Source organism: Octopus bimaculoides, chromosome 6 (assembly GCF_001194135.2).
Source record: "Octopus bimaculoides isolate UCB-OBI-ISO-001 chromosome 6, ASM119413v2, whole genome shotgun sequence".
Classification (NCBI taxonomy): domain Eukaryota; kingdom Metazoa; phylum Mollusca; class Cephalopoda; order Octopoda; family Octopodidae; genus Octopus; species Octopus bimaculoides.
Genome location: NC_068986.1, coordinates 38,432,911 through 38,447,219, shown reverse-complemented (window position 1 = coordinate 38,447,219; position 14,309 = coordinate 38,432,911). Strand labels below are relative to the sequence as shown.

Below are 14,309 nucleotides of genomic sequence, written 5' to 3'. Positions count from 1 at the left end.
CTTCAACTGCTAACAGAAATGTAACTACAATTTTTCACATTTTATAAGATCTAATGTTTACTGTGCAATGAAACAAGGAATAGATAAACATATACCCTTGCCCAATACCAACTCTAACATTGAAACTTTGAAAAATAACCTAAATAAAAAATATTCAGAATAACCTGGAAGATGTCTTTTTAAATGCTACATTTGAAGCTTATTTCAAGAAACCAGAATAGTTTATCAAATAGCCTAAATGATGTTGTTCTCAATGCCATAAATTAGGCTGCTAATTAAAGAAACCACACAAGTTTATTAAATAACTTACAAAATCTCTTTTGCAATGGCACTAAATAATGGTTTCTATTTCAACATGCCAAAGTAATTTATAAATTAACCTTGAAAATATCTTTCTCAGTGCACAAGTTAGGACATTATTTCAATAAACTACAATTGTTTACAAAATGACCAAGAAGATATCTTTTGCAAAGCTGCTAAATAGGGCAATTGTTTCTTTGATAAAACGGAGTAGTTTGTAAAATAACCTAGATGTCTTTCCTAGTGCACAAGTTAGGACATTATTGCAGGAAATTCTGAAGACATCTGGAAGCCACGGTTGAAGCCCATGGCGCTTTTATTGAATACATTTACTCTTTAGTATTTCAAGATATTTTTATGTAATTTTAGAAATATATCTGTTAAAATGAGATGTCAGTATTATTTTCATTTTTGGGTTACTGCTGAATTTTTTCCTAACTCTGTATATTTGTTTCAGAAAATAATAATGGCAGACCCTCAGTTTACTCTAGAAATGAAGAAGCATGCTGTTATTGTAGTTATAAAGGCTGAGCATAGCAATTTTGAAATATCTCGATTTTTAAAAGATGTTACATCATTCGTCTACAGAGTTTGTAAGGACTGAAGATGAAAATGTATCACCAGTATCAAAACAAAAAAAGTATTCTAAATGCTCTGAAATCATCAGAACACTTGAATTTATCTGGCAAGTTCAACAGACTATAGGTTACAATCCCAGAAAGTCTATGAGGTCAATTGCAAAACATCTCCATGTGTCAGAAGGAACAGTCAGAAATGTTGTCCACGAAGACATCAAATATAAGTCTTATATGATGAAGAAAGGTTAATTTGTCAGAAAAAGCAAAAGAAAATCACTACATCAGATCTAAAAGGCTCTTAAGCAAACTTAAAAATCCAGCAGAAGAAGAGTTGATTTGGTTTTTCTCAAATGAGAAAAACTTTGACCAAGATCAAAAAGTTAACAGAAGAAATGTCAGATGGTTATGTGCAGACCCTTCTGAAGAGTAAGACTACACTATCACACATGGCTCTAGTAACACAAGAATGGTTGGCTGAAAATTTTCATGATCACATAATTCCTAACATTTGGCCTCCTAATTCCCCAGATCTCAATCCATTGGACTATTACATGTGGAGCATTGTTGAGGAAGAGGTCAATGAACACACCCGTAACACCAAAGATTCTTTGAAAGCTGCCATAGTCAGAGTAATGTCTAAAATGAACCAGGACCACTTGATTTGAGCATGTAGATGATTTAGATCTCATACAGAAGCAGTTCCTGAAGCTGAAGGTGGCTTTATTGAATAACATTATAGAAAAGAATGTTTATTTTTATCCTCATTTATCCCTTTTTTGATAAATAAAGTTATCTGTTATTGTTTATCTGTTTATTTATAAACATAAATCTTATGCAACCTGTATATTACACACACACACATGTACGATGGGCTTCTTTCAGTTTCTGTCTACCAAATCTACTTACAAGGTTTTGGTTGGCCCAGTGTTATAATAGAATTCACTCACCCAAAAAGAGACTAAATTTAAAACCATGTGGTTGGAAATCAAACTTTTTTACCACACAGTGATGCCTGTACTCAAATGTCTTTTGTACTCTGATGTCTAAATGATGTAACAGTTTCTTCAGTAAACTACAGTAGTTTGTGAAATAACCTCGATGCTTTTCTCAGTGCATGGGTTGAGACATTATTTCAATAAACCACATGAGTTAATAAAATAACTCAGATGTTATTCTCAAGCCACAAAATGAAGTTACAATTTCAACAAACCACACTAGTTTACAAGAGAACTAAATTCCAGTAAACTGAAATTATTTTTTTTATAGGTGGTCAAGGTGATGTGTGTTGTGTGACCATCTAATATCGACTCATATCGGAAGGCTGAAATTATACATATTATGTGCCAGTTGGAAAAGAGAGGAGACACAACTGAGTAGAAGGTTAGGAGAACATTTATTCATAGGTTAACATGTGTGTTTGTGTGTGTGTCATGTATACAGAATAATAGATCGGCCATCTTGAGAGCAAAGTGTATGTGTGTCTGAGTGTGTATTGGGTACATATAAGAACAATGAAGAGGAAGAAAGTGAGTTTTAAATGAGAAGTTAGAGGAATGTTCATAGACACATAGATGAGAAATACCAGTTCGTAGTCAATTGTACACGGTGACAGAAATACTGTATCATGATGTTGTGGTGATGATGCAGAGCCAGTTGTGGTACATGTTGTACAAAGTTGTAGCTGTAATGCTGCTACCTGGGTCTATGAGGGGAAAAAACACAGGTGGGAAACAAAATTTCAGAGGGCTGGTATTCATTCTGGGAAGGAAAGTAAGGAAAAGTGATTGGTGTGAAATGTGGATAGCGAACTGTGCAAGATTTCAGCATAAGGTAAAAAAGTTATAGCTTACGGCCTCACAATGACACCATGATCTCTCTCTAACAGTTCTTTTTTGTATGAAATTTCATCAAAAGAACTATCCTTACTGTGGAAAATCTTGCAGTTATCTTGTACACTTTTCTTGTATTTATTATTGTTGTACCTGTAGTTACACATATATATGTGTCTGTCTGTCAGTATATGTATGTGAGTTTCATTCTTTTGTTTGAAGAGGACGATGAGGAGGAAGAACAGATACAATGCTAATTACCTTTTATGAGCCTCTCAGGATTGGAGCTCATAAATCTATGGCAGGGTTAAGTTCATGCATATTGATATTCAATGTGAGTTTTACCACATTTATTAGTGTGTGTGCATGTAAAAGTGTGAGAGTGTGTATGTAGGCATGTAAATGTGAGAGTGTGTGTATATGTGCATATCTGTGCATGTTTGTATGTTTGTGCGGTGTGTGTGTGGAAAGTGTTAGCAAAATTTATCTCCAAGGTGTTGGTGCAGCAGCAGAAGCAACTCCGCATAGAAATCGATCAGGATAAGCTGGACTGTGCAGACCACAACCCAGACTTCATGAAGACCATCATCACTAGTGATAGGACATGGGTTTATGGTCTCTGCTTGATGCATTCTGTCATCTTGCATGAAAATGAAAATCTAATGAGTACACACTAAATGTCTGTACTCTAGGAACTGCTGTGGCCTACTTGTGTGAAAATTTTTATGCACGTGCAGGAAGGGTGGCATCACCTCCCACCTAAAGGATTTTGCTCATGTGGCATTAGTTTTGGAGGGAAGAAATAAAGTCAGATACTTTTTGAACGTGCTTTGTACATTATAGAATTTTCTGTTTTTTAATTAAATGTATTTGTTCTTTTTTTATTTTTAAAGTTTTGAAAGAACCTCACAACACACAAATGACATTGAGATGTCTAAAATGTACACAAAGACCAAAATCAGGAACAAACAAAAGAAAACCCAAATATTATGAATATCTTCCAATCTCAATATGAAATTAAAAAACAAAAAAAATGAAAAGAGAAAAGGTTATTGACCTACAAAATGAATGAAAAACAAACAAACAAAAAAAACGAAAATTATGAAAAAGACAAAAAATGTAGAAACAAAACTAAATCTAGCAGCTCAGAATCTTAGTTATAATATTTCCAACTTAAATGATTTCTGATCTGATAGAAAAGCTTATCACAACTTTTAAGTCAAAGATGAACAATCTAGAACAGTTGTTGCCTGTTTATATAAATTATAAAGTGAATCCTCCACAACTTTGTGACATACTTATCAACTGAATTGATCTGTGACTGAATTCAGAATTATGATGTTTTCCATATTCTAAAGAACAAAACAAAATCAATGAATAATAATGAAGTGGTCGATGTCCTCTCACATGTGAGAGAGAGAGAGAGAGAGAGAGAGAGAGAGAGAGAGTGTGTGTGTGTGTGTGCATGTGTGTGTTTGCCTGTGTGTGTACATTTGCTATTGTGTGTTTGTGTGTTCATATGTGCATGTGTGTGTGTGTGTATGTGTGTGCATATGTGTTTGCATGCATGCATGTGCATGCGTGTGTGTGTGTGTGTTTGCGTGTGTGTGTGTGTGTGTTCATGTGTGTGCTTGTGTGTGTGTACATTTGCCATTGTGTGTTTGTGTGCTCATATGGGCATGCATGTACATGTGTATATGTGCATGTGCACATATATGTGTGTGCATGTGTTTGCGTGTGTGTGTGTTTGCATGCATGCATGTGCATATGTTTGAGTGTGTGTGTGTGCATATTTTTGTACATCTTTTATCTTTGCTTTTATCTTTTATCACTTACTTGTTTCAATCATTGGGCTGTGGCCATGCTGGAGCACTACTTTGAAGGGTTTAATCAAACAAATTGACGCCAGTACTTATGTTTGTATGTTTGGTACTTATTCTAATGGTCTCATTTTGCTGAACAACTAAGTTATGGGGGACATAAACAAACCAATACCAGTTGTCAAACAGTGGTGGGGGACAAACACAAACACATACACACACACACACATATGCTTATGTGCACACACACACGCACACATGATGGGACTCCTTTCAGTTTCTGTCTACCAAATTCATGTATAAGACTTTGGTCAGCCTGAGGCTATAGCAAAAGATGCTTGCCCAGGGTGCTACACTGATGCTTCCCCACTGATTCTTATTCACTTCCAGTTTACCCCTAGCTCTAAAAAGGGTTCCCTGTTTCATATTGTAGAGGCTCTGAGATTGTAAAATTTTGGTTTCTATGGCTGGATGCTCTTCCTAACATCAGTCACTCTACAGAGTATACAGGGTACCATCATCAGTGCTTTTTATGTGGCTCCAACACTTGTGTTTTTTATATGGCCTTGTTTGATTTCTCAGTACTTACTGGAAAAGACTTGGAAAGATAAAGTTCCATCTGCTTTCACAAAAATTAACTAAGTAAATAAATAAATATAAGTAAATAAATAAATATAAGTAAATAAACAATTGCAGCATGGAAGGTGTTTATAAGCCGTTTAAGAAACACACAAAAACCGTTAGATTCACTTCAACTTTTAAATTTAATTTGCTAAAATATTTCTGTCGCTTTGAGACCGCGACCTGTTCACTGACAAAATTCCATGCTGTATCTATAAATAAATAAAATATATTTAATTTTTGTAACAGAATATAATAAAGTATTTCCCTGATGATCCATTGAAGTAAGGTATCCAAATGCACTTCAAACATCCAATGCTGAGTTCTACGAGAGGAGGTCAAAAAATATTTGCACTTTTGCCATAACATATCATTATTATTGTCACACTGCCTTCTGCACATGTGTGCTTATAGTTGGTACTATTGTGCTCGCATGATTGAAGTTTAAGCTTGATCACACCGTTTTTCTTTCTGGCTTTACAGTGTAGGCCTGACCACTCCACTAGCAATGTGTATCAAAGAAAAACAAAGAGCAATGGTTCAATTTATCTGGTCAGGTGTTAGAAAAGAGGTGTACATCAACAGTGCAAGATACAGTGCTTTGCTGGCCAACAAACTGAAGCCAGCAATTCATACCATATGCCGAAGACTATTGTTGAAGAAAGTTTTGTTGTTGCATGACAATGCACGTCCATACATGACTGCCCCAGGCCATTGAAACCATTAACCAATTGTGCTAAAAGCCTCTGATGAATTTCAGCACCTAACACACCTTTTGACCAGAGAAATCAGATCACTGCTCTTTATTCTTCTTTGGTGCACATTGCTAGTAGAGCAACCATGGTTACACTGTAAAGCCAAAAAGAAGAATGGTGCGATCAGGCTCAAACTTTGATCACATGACCCCCAATAGTACTGACTATGAGCATGCATGCACAGAAGGCAGTGTGACAATAACAATATGTCATGGTGAAAGTGTGGATAATTTTTGACTTCTCCTCATAAATAACAGTAATCGTGAAATGTATGTAGGAATTCATATCATCATCATCATCAACATTTCATGTCTATTTTCCATGCTGGCATAGGTTGGACAACTTGACAGGAACTGGCAAGGCTAGGGGCTGCACCAGTTTCCATAGTCTGTTTTGGCCTGGTTTCTATGGCTGGTTGCACTTCCTAATGCCAACCATTCCACAGAGTGTACTGGCTGCTTTTTTATGTGGCACCATCACAGGTGCTTTTTAAGTGGCACCAGCACCAGTGTTTTTTATGTGGCTCCTTAGTTTTAGGATCTCAAATCTGTTGTGGTGGGTGGGTTTTCTCAAGTACAGCAATGTGCCACATGTCTTAGTCCTCTGTCGTCTCCTTCATAAGTTTCAGCATTTTAAGATTGGCCTTCAGTATTTTGTCCCATTTTCCTGGGTCTTCCCCTTCCACAATTACCCTCCACTTTAAGTAATCAGCCCTTCTTTATGCAACTGTTTTCATTCCTCTGCATCATATGACCAAACCTAATAATTTATCATTGTATTTATCTTAATTTTCCAGCAAGTAAATAAAATTTGTTGCAGTGTGTTTATAAAATACAACCTATGGTTATAAACAGCATTCCTTTTGTGGTTGTATGAGGTAAATAAATCGCATAATCTACCTTTCTCTCTATCAACAAACACACAAATTGACACAGCTCATTCATCATACTTCATGTTTCTTTTTTTTGAAGAATAGTGATGATATTCTGTATGTTGCTGTGTCAACATCCTGTGTTTAGTGTGTGTTTGGTATGTGTGTGTGTGTGTGTGTGTGTGTGTGTGTATGCGTGTGTTTGTGTGTGTGTATTTGTGTGCATTTGTGTGTGTGTGTCTGTGTGTGTATGCATGTGTTTGTGTGTGTGTGTGTATTTATGTGCGTTTGTGTGTGTGTGCGTGTCTGTGTTTGTGTGTGTGTGTGTGTGTTGTTGATTTTTTCACAATGTATGTACCGGTCATTACTCTTTGAGAGAGAGTGAGGGAGAGAGAGACCAAAAGAGAGAGGGAGAGAGAGACTGAGAGAGAGCGAGAGGGAGAGAAGAGGGAGACGACAGACAGACAGACAGACAGACAGACGGACGGATGGATAGACAAAGCGAGTAAGAGAGAGACAGAGAACCTATTAGTAACATAAACGTATCAGTAATGTTTGAAACCTTTGGCACTGAAAACCTTTTCCTTACAAAACTGATTGAAGATCATGCTTCATGCTACTTTAATAAACTTCATGACTGGAATGCAAATTGATCGAAGACCATAAGAAGCAGAGAACACAACATAAGGAAAGGGTCACTGATGTATTGTTTTTTTACATAGATACAAAACCACAGAATTTGAGAGAGAGGGTTAGAGTCGATTATGTCAAACTCACTATTTCATTTGTACTGAAGTGCATTTATGACTGTGAGTTTAAGAAGCTTGCTTCTCAACCACATGGTCTTGGGTTCAGTCCCATTGTGTGTCGCCTTAGCCAAGTGTCTTATGCTAAAACCTTAGGCCAACCACAGCCATTTAAGTGGATTTGAAAGATGGAAACTGAAAGAAACCCATCACATATGCATGTATGTATGTAGGTATATATGTATGCATGTGTGTATACATGTGTGTATGTATGTATGTATGTGTATGTATGTATGTATGTATGTATGTATGTGTGTGAGTGTGTGCGTGTGCACGTGTGTGAATGTATGTATGTTTGTGTCTTTTGTTTTGACATCATGTGATTGCTGTTAATGAATGTCATACATTTCCAATATTCTGTTAAAAACAGGTAATAAGGGTTGGTGACAGGAAGGGCATCCAGCCATAGAAAATCTTCCTCGGTATACTCCATCCAACCCATGCAAAATGGAAAAGTGGTGGACATTAAAACGATGACAATGTAGACTTACTTTATCAACACTGGAGGGCTGAAATGCAATGAAGAACTCAGTGGGATGATGAGATCAAAATCATTAATATATCAATTATTGCCTATTAGTCAAGAATTTTCCTTATACACATGAGCCTTTTTAATTGTTTCTCTCTGGAAGGAGAAGGAAGCACCTTGTGGGAATTGTAAAGGTGATGAATATATTGTCATGTTTAATAAAATCATGCTAGTTTCCAAGATCTTAAACTTGTTAGACATCCTAATAAAGAAAAAAAGAATTATATGGATATAAAATCTTTTTGTCATTTCATTAATAAAGAGAAGGCTACTAGAAAATGTCTGTGGGTGGCCTGGCCTTTGTTAGTCTGAGAATCACTGGTCTAACTAGTCAGCTTCCAGACACACAAACATTCATTAAGAACCACTTGAGTTCATGGCCATTGTAACATGTGATGGTCAAACCATACATTAAAGAATGTTGCTTAACAGTTAAGTGTTTGATGTATACATATTCTGTTTGTATTGTTTGTGAAAGCTAGGTCAGAACTGAGGGCATTTTATGTGTTAGCTGTAAATAATTAGAGAAAGAGACATGCAAGAGGCTGCTGAACAAAAAGAAAAGTTTGACAAGTATATAGAGAGACGGAACAATTATTGGAAGAGAGCTTATAGAAGAAGAGGTGTGAGCTGTTGAAGTCAAATATGCTCTTGAAAGTGAAGTGATAGAATCATTAGAATGTCAGCGGAAGTGCCACAAAACATTTGTTCTGGCTTTTTCTGCTCTGAGTTCAAATCCCATTAAAATCAACATTGGCTTTTATTCTTTCCAATCAAGTTTACCTACCACTCCAGGAGCAGTGGATTGACAGACCTGTTAGACTGTTGTGTTGCACAAGATGCCTTGTGATATCCGTTCTGAATGTTTGTGTTCTGAGTTCAAATTACACTTAAGGATCCTGAGCACACTGATGGGCAAGGGTTAATCACCTGATCATTTGGCCACCATAGATTATGAAAGCTGGACTAGGTGGAGGAGGATTATAGTTGTCTGCTACAATAAGTCAGAAAACAACAATAATGATGGAGTGATGTAATTAAAAATGACGAGGGAATGATGTAATTAAAGACATAACGAAGGAGTGATGTAATTAAGGACTTAAAGACAAAGGTAATTAGAGTTAGCATTTCTTGTGGTGGTGGTGGTGATGGTGGTAGGGTTCCTGTGAAGATTGAAAAGGGTGCAGATAAGAGTCATGTTTAACAAAATTAAGATGATTTTAAACTCATCCAACATCGTGGCAAAAAAAGAAGTGTTATATGGATGCAAGGTCTACTTCATGTACTCGTTAATAGAGGAATTGAGTGAGTGGGGACTTCAGTTATTTTGGGGGGTTGGGTGGACTCGTGTTTGTCAATTTGAGGCTGTTGGATTAGGACCTTAGGTATTAATTGCTGACTTGTAATTAACAAAGTAATTCTTAACAAATTAATTAGATGATACAGGAAAGTAGCTTTCATGATAATTGGTGTGGCAGAACCATTATCAACTGCAACAATCAGAGGCTGTCTCTGCATGGTCGCTTAACCTACTTAAAATGGCAGCCAAAGCAAACCTCACCGTCTTGGCTAAAGAAGGATATATTGTATATTGTATTTCCTAATACTCCTAAAAACAATATTGGGATGGACATTGTTGGAATACAATTTGAACATGAGTTTGCTCATTCAGGAGTAACCTGAGTTTGCATAACAATGTACTGGAAAAGATAATTAGCAATCAATTAACCCAATCAATTTACCTATAAAATGGTAGAAGGGGTCATAACAAAATTTCTTTAATTCTTTAGTATTTAGACTGGCCAAATCCAGTTCAAATATTCTACCTGTTTTATGTTCAAACCAGCCAGATCTGATCTCTCATACCTACCCTAAAATGTCATTTTAAAAATTAAACAACATCATTGAAATCTCAAAACTATAAGATAATGCATGATTAATTGAAAACAATATGAATGGAATAAGTATGACATTCGACAGAGTAATCTGAATGCTAAAGGGTTAAGAGAGAGCTTTTTGAATATCTGTCAGATGCTACATTTCTGACTAATCTTCTTTTGTGAAGGACAAACATATATCTGTTGTAGTTAGCGTTTAATGCCATATATTTATCTTATATCTATATTTATGTTTGTGTGTTTTTCTGTTTGTGTACATTCTCCCAACACTTGATAGTCAGTGTTTATTTGTTTACTGAAGTTGATTTGTTTGGATAAACCCTTCAAGGCAAAATCCCCTACGTGACCCCAGTCCAATGACTGAAACAAGTAAAAGATAAAAGGTAAACTTCCAGGCAATATATCACAAAAGCTTTTATTTGTGGAACAGGGGTTCCATAACTGGGATAAACGTTTTGTCAACCCAATAGGTAAATTTACTGATTCCAGGTTTACTCAGTATATGTCAATTGTAAGTTTTAAAAATCTGATGTTAAGAGACAAGTTTTAGGTAGGTCTATTTTGGGCCAAATACTAAATGTTTTAGATCATTTGTGGTTCTGGTATCTGTATACCATTAATAATCCTTTCTGCTATTGACACAAGGCCTGAAATTTTGAGGGGAGGTGGGGTGCTAGTCAATGACATTGAACCCCAGTGTTCCACTGGTACTTATTTTATTCCCCCCCGCCCCCAGAAGGATGAAAAGCAAAGTCGACCTCAGTAGGATTTGAACTCAGAACATAAAGACAGACAAAATTTCATTAAGCATTTTGTCCAGTATGCCAATGATTCTGCCAGCTTGCTGCCTTTGTTGATCACTGATAATATTTTCAAATTTGTGCACAAGGCCAGCAATTTCAGGGGTAGGGTTAAGTCAATTACATCGACCCCAGTACCTACTTAGTACTTATTTTATTGACCCTGAAAGGATGAAAAGCAATGTCAACCACGATGAAATTTGAACTCAGATAGGCAAAATTCCACTAAACATTTTGTCCAGCATGTAAATGATTCTACCAGCTCGCTGCCTTTGTTCACCATTAATAATAAAGAGCTTATTGTATACAGTGCTCAGGTGAACTACAACTTCTCAGGTACATAGCATAAGTAAGTGAAATAGCATTGTTATGTGCTATTTGTATTGTTATTGCTATTTTTAAGATCAAATAATAACACTTAAAAAACAATATTTTACTCATACATATCTTTGTTTGTTGTTGTATTATAGTAAAAATGGAGGCAACAAACTAGCAGAATTGTTTGCACATTGGACAAAATGCTTAGTGGCATTTCTTCCACCTCTTTACATCCTGAGTTCAAATCCTACCAGAATCAACTTTGCCTTTCATCCTTTTTTTTTTTTTTTCGGTGGGAGATCGATAAAATAAAGCACCAGTAAAGAACTGGAGCTGATGTAATCAGCTGACCACCCTCCCATTGAAATTACCACCTTTGTGTTAAAACTTGAAGCCATTATAGATGATGTGGAGGCAGTGAGCTAGCAGAATCATTACAACATAGGACAAAATGCTTAGTGACATTTCTTCCAGCTCTTTATGTTCTGAGTTCAAATCTCACCTGAGTTGACTTCGTCTTTTATCCTTCCAGAGTTGATAAAATAAAGTACCACTCAAGTACTGGAGTTTATGTAACTGACCAACTACCCTCTCCTCAAAATTACTGGCTATTGACCAAACTTTGAAACTGTTATAGTAAAAGTGTAAATTCAAATTATTGGAACAAATCAGATTGGAGGTAGAGTTACTTTCAAAGAGTTGCCAAGAGGTAAATAAAGCAGAAGAAAAGGAATGGGGTGAGAAAACCAGCTATAGAAGAACTTACACATGAGATTTAAATAGCAGAAAAGTGGCTTTATGAAAAAACAGCTGCTTAGTAAAGGAACTAGAAAAAAGTCCAACAGCAACCAAAGAACGGAGTTGTCTTGTATGATTGGAAGACAGAAATATATGCTGATGTACTTTAGTATCTAAGAATATGTTTAACCATAAATTGATGGCTCTCAACCATTTAGATGGATTGCTGGAAGAAGAAAAAGTGGCAAGAATTTGTAAGAGTGAAGAAGTTGGGGGGAAATTATTGCTTCTGTTTACCAAACAATTGAGAGTTTGTTTGGCCATAAGCCAAAGAGTTAGCCTCTATGTAGTTGCTCTATATTACACAAGTAGCACAAGAACCAGCCAAATCTTTCTCAAATTACACTAACATAACCTTGAGTACACACACACACACACACACACACACATCTATCTATCTATCTATCTCTCTCTCTCTCTCTCTCTCTCTCTCTCTCTATATATATATATATATATATATGTGCGTTTTATGCATGATTGCACATAAAAACATTCAAACATTAAATGTAAAATTCACAATATGTATGTGTAGGATATAAAATTTATTTTTACTATGAAAAAATTAATAGTGCTTTAAATATCCAGCAATGATCAGAATGTTTGACAAAGCTGACCATAATTGAAACTTTGATGTCACTATCAACATTTTAAAAACATTTTCTTTATGCATATGCTGCTACTGCTGCTGCTGTTGATGATGATGATATATTCCCTTTTGTTTTTAATTATTTGAAGTATTCCTGTAAGGAAGGAATTGCTTTCTAACAAAGATGCAATGCTCTGTTGTTGGAATGTAAGTAACAAAAACGATGTCACATTTTGGAAAGTCTTGCACATTCTTATTATTCCACTTACAGGTTATATTTGTAATGTGCATGTTAGGTGATTCATTGTCCTTACTATGAAAACTCAAGCATTTCCAGATTGTTTTTTAGGTGTTTACTAACAAAATCAAGTGCCTCAATTATTATTGGTATAGATGTGGATTTATAATTGGGGTTTGGAAACTGTAGGTTCTGAAGTAATTATCCATAACTGTCTTCTTTCTCTGTGATTTTTTGGAGTGATTTTTATATCATCAGAGCAGTTGACCTCTATGATGGTACATACCTTTTCTTACCCCTATTAAGATAGAGGCTCAGTCAATGGCTACAGATTTAGAACTTGAATATGAGTTATCACTGACAATGACGATGTAGGCATGGCTGTGTGGTAAGAAGCCTGCTTCTCAACCACATGGTTCTGGGTTCAGTCCCACTGTGTGGCACCTTGGGCAAATGTTTTCTACTATCTATAGCCTTGGGTTGACTAAAGCCTTGTAAATGGATTTGGTAAATGGAAACTGAAAGAAGCCAGTTGTATATATATATATATATATATATATATATATATATATATATATATATATATATATATATATATATATTTATGTGTGTGTCTGTGTTTGTCAGTGTGTTCATGTCCCTGTAACTTAGCAATTCAGTAAAAAACAAAAAAGCAGTAGAATAAATACTAGGCTTACAAATAATAAGCCTAGTCTAAGAAAACCCTACGAGGTGATGCTCCAGCATGGCCACAGTCAAATGACTGAAACAAGTAAAAGAATATATAATGTAAATGATTCATGATTTATAAGTGATAAATTTACCTTAAGGAAATAAAGATACTCAGAGTATAAGCTGACTGAAGAAGATGTTGAATAAAGAACAACTTTTAAATTTAGAGCAGCAATGAGCATATGATGAATATGATTGCCAAGGTGGAACCAATGAAGCTAAGATTCAAATGATTCTTTGTTCTAAATGGCCTAGCAATGTTCCTTTTAAACTGCCACCTCCATGAATATGTAGCAGAGTGTGATTTGAGGGATATTTGATTATTATTTCTAGCCTGTCAAGCAAGTGCACAAAAGCTCTCTACCTTTGTCTATGTCCTTTTTGAAGATAGTTGGGTGTGATTCGAGGGATATTTGGTCGCTATTTCTAACAGGTCAAGCAACTGCATAGTGGCTCCTTGACTGGCTTCTTTACCCTCAGATCAACCATGATTGTACAGAGCTATAATCAAAAGAGATTTTAGCCCAGGCCATTCTATTTTTCATGTATTGTGGATAACATTATCCAATGTACACTTTATTCAAGATAGTAATGTGTGATTTGAGACAAATTTAGCTGCTCTTTCTAGCATGTTAAATGACTGCACAGCTACTTCATCATTCTTAAGCTACAAGATTTGAAAGTCAGCAGTAATGGATATGCACATTTGAAATTATTTACTCTATACACCCACTGGATATGTGTATGAAATGATCTCAACTGAAGTACACTCATGCACACACACACACACACACACACACACACACACACACACACACACACACACACAC

General features: G+C 35.8%; 1 long non-coding RNA gene across 2 annotated transcripts in view; it reads left to right on the top strand.

The window, feature by feature from the left end:
- Nucleotides 1-5,530, top strand: part of LOC128248123 (uncharacterized) — a 68,083-nt gene extending 62,553 nt beyond the window's left edge. For both annotated transcript variants that reach the window (XR_008264398.1, XR_008264397.1), the window contains exons 3-4: nt 2,145-2,258; nt 3,601-5,530. This is a non-coding gene — a long non-coding RNA (uncharacterized LOC128248123). The remainder of the gene's footprint in view (nt 1-2,144; nt 2,259-3,600) is intronic.
- The last annotated feature ends 8,779 nt before the right edge of the window (nt 5,531-14,309 follow it).